The sequence below is a fragment of the Labrus bergylta genome, chromosome 8 (assembly GCF_963930695.1).
Source record: "Labrus bergylta chromosome 8, fLabBer1.1, whole genome shotgun sequence".
In the NCBI taxonomy this organism is placed as follows: Eukaryota; Metazoa; Chordata; class Actinopteri; order Labriformes; family Labridae; genus Labrus; species Labrus bergylta.
The window spans coordinates 17,308,591-17,312,164 of record NC_089202.1 but is presented as its reverse complement, the minus strand read 5'-3'; positions in this window follow the sequence as shown (position 1 = coordinate 17,312,164).

The window sequence follows — 3,574 nt, the reverse complement described above, 5'->3', positions numbered from 1 at the left end:
ATTAGTTGTTGTTTTTTAAACAGCTGCATGCAGCAACACCCTTTCACATCCAAGTGTATTAGGCTTCTTTCAGATTTAAATAGGTAGTAATATAAAACAGTTATCACATAATTTACCCTATAAAAGTCTATTCGGGTAGATTCAATCAAAACATTTCTCAATATAAAAAAATAATCTGACCAATCTGATTAGTTACATAACTATATAGTAAGTAAGCTGCTTTGTGCTTGAAACACTAAATGAATTTAAAACTGAAATTATGAATGAATGACCACCCTGCTGCCTATAATTTACCAAATATCAAGACATAATCAGAGAAACTCCTTCCAGCATTGGTGAGTGTTGCAGCAGCTTGAGGTAATGTCCTGAATGATGTCTAGACAACGAAGCAACGCACGAGTCAGAAGACGATGTTACTGTTCTCATCATGATCTACTGTAACCCATGTGTTCAATGTACCCATAGCATGCTCCTCAACAGATTTATTTATTAGGATGATGTCATTAAAAATAACTTGGTAAGATTGGCAATTGTTGAGATTGAGTGTCTCACCTTACTTAACTTGGAAACACACTTGTGGTGAGTGATGTGCTGTGTAAATATAGTGAGGTGTGTCATCTGTTTTCTTTTTGTTGTTTAAGAAGTTCATGTTGCTGTGAAGAAATTATAGTTCAAGTAAGCAACAGTCCTTGACCGTCATGGTTTTGACACAGAAGTGCGAGCACTTTTGTGAGTTTCTTTTGGTGTGTGTCATTTTTAACTGCTGGAATTTTGGTTCTTCAATGAAGTTTAATTTGTCTTGATTAATTGTCTATTTGATCATCACATCAGCACTTAAACACCAACATCATAGTTATGTGGAGTTATTTGCTCCATTAATTTAACATTCAAATCTAGAAGTTACTTTCTTGGCTTTATTCAGATATAAAGTCCGGGTTTTCAAGGTTTCCAAACTAATAGAGGTAATATTGATCACGGTTTCTCTGAGATAAATGAGAAAAAACTAGGAGGACATCAATGAGAATTCCTCCTTAATCACTGTAAATATATACCTCACGTCTTTCTAAATCACAAAAATAGGATCTCTCTGCTTAGCAGCTTGTAGCAGCCCCACTCTGACATCTCTCCACCATTGCATGTCCACAGGTCCTGTTTGTGCATGCGTGTGATTCGGGCCTATGTGTGTGAGAAGCATGTCCCTATAAATAACAGGAGTGTAAACCCGAATTTCCCTCAGGTATATCAAAGGATATCAAAATCAAAAAAACTTTAAAAAAAATGAGTTTCTTTATGTTGGGCCTTAAACTTGTATCCATCAGTGTTGTTCTCTGTGCTGTCAAAGAAATCATATTAAATCACAAACTAATATGCCCTTGTATTGTTCTTTTTTGAGAAAATGTGCTTTTTTGACAAGACAATGTGTGATTGTGGTTAAACAGAGAAAGTCAGGTTGTGATTATAAGAAGAGAGCTATGCTTTCATATGTTGATTAACAGAGGTAACCTGAGGACAGCACTAGTTAAAGTGTTAAACCACAAGTTTATTTAAATTTACCAGAAACACATCAAATTATCTGTGTACTTTTGCAGAGACAGGATTTGAGTTTTCTGAGAAAATGTTTTCAAAAATAACTGATCAGTGATGCAACCAAAAGATACAAAATTAAACTCTGGCCATATTTTCCATGTTTTCCTCCTGATCTATCCTGAATGATATCATTACTCCTTTTAACATTTAGGTGTCTACCAAGTGGCAAACAAAAGTAAGCCAATGCAGAACTACAAAAAAACTGCAGTTCATCCAATGTCCATTAGGGGCTGGCTTCAAAAGCCCCAAAAGTCACATACACAATGATGTTACAAGGCTCATTTTGATAGCAGAAATAAACACGTTTACAGCCTGGTACAAAAATGATTATGGTCTAAATAGCTCACGTCTTTACTGGCACATGTAGGATTGATTCTTTTTTTTTTACTCTGACTTCAGAGTAAGCATGATGAAGCTTTTTGATGTTAAGGTTCGAAGACTGTCTCAGCTGCTCCTATTTGTCTTCTAGGTTGAGACAAAGTTAGGTTGAGACAGCATTTTCACTATGTTGACAGCCATCATTGAACATCAAAACTCCTTTTCAGTAACCAATGGGTGACATCATTGAGACTATACGTCCATGTTTTATACAATCTGTGGTCTCCTTGACAAAATTCTCTCATCCACCGCAGTCATGACTGTATACTGTAACCTCAGCAGATGTGGGTTAACCCCAAATGTCTGAGAGATTATACTGTCAATGGTAATTTAACATACCTCAGTGACTACTTAACTGCATGTTTACTACTGGAAACGTTGAGGCTATGGATTAATGCTGAGTCAGTATGAACTTAAAGGGATACTTCACCCATTTGCATTACGCTTTGTATCATTAGAAACCTGATAGTATTTTTGAATGGTCGTGCATCCCGTCCTCATTTTCCCCTGAGATGGGAAATCTTTGTATTTCTAAGTCTGAAAAGGAGCTTCCAGTGACGCAAAATGACGATTTTTTCGTCACTGGAAGCTGTTGCGGTTAGCGGGGTGAAACTACAATGTTAGTTCCTCATATTTTCAACCACTGAAGCTACAGACCAATCACAGATCAGAGGGTGGGAACTCACTCCTAGAATCGAAACTTAACGTCCGCCATATTGCTTGGAAGCTATGCTAACAGGCTCTATGGAGAAAGCTAATAATGCCGAAAAAATATAAATATAGCGGTGAGACGGCTGCTCGCCGGGAGCCCGGCCGCCAGGCTCCGCGACACAAGATCAGCCTGTCGGCAGCAACCATCTCACGGCTATATTGCTATATTGCCGCCGCCGGCCGCTGCCAGCTCTGTTTTCTGCCAGGAATTTCCAAGATCAATTCTGGAAGAAATCTCAGAATCAGTTGAGGAAATGGCCTTAAGTGTTGAAGTAAATATGTCTGGAAATGTTTTTATTAATATATTTCTACTGCTATACTGTATATTTTGGAGAAACTGTAACGATCGAATTTCCCTCTGGGATTAATAAAGTATTTCTGATTCTGAACGAGAGGACCTTAGTGGGAGTGGCCTGCGGTGCTGTGCATTCTGCGATTTGGTGTCTTTCATCAACATGAGCCAAAAAGACACTTTCTGCCTTTTCACGGCCAAGAAGGCATCAACTTCAAGATTTATTTCACAATTCTGCTACATATATGACCCAATGTCAATACAGATTCATGTTTCAATGGGTGAAGTATCCCTTTAAGTTATAAAGAATGTCAGGTTACAGTTTATCTTAAATACTGAAATGTTAAAGGGAAAGCTTAGGGTTTGCATTGCAAACATTGATTCAAAAAATGCATTTACATCCATTTACTGCTGCTCTCGCTTCCCTTACCTGCACAATTTTTGATATTGCAAAAGCAAATAATTTATATTTTTGACATACATTGATGTCTGAAGTCATACAGTTCTGCTTTCTACATAAAAGTGTTTGTGCTGAACAGTTAACCAACAAAAAGATGAATGAGATCTGGCAGAAGACAAGTTCTTAAGTTACCATTTTATTTTCAT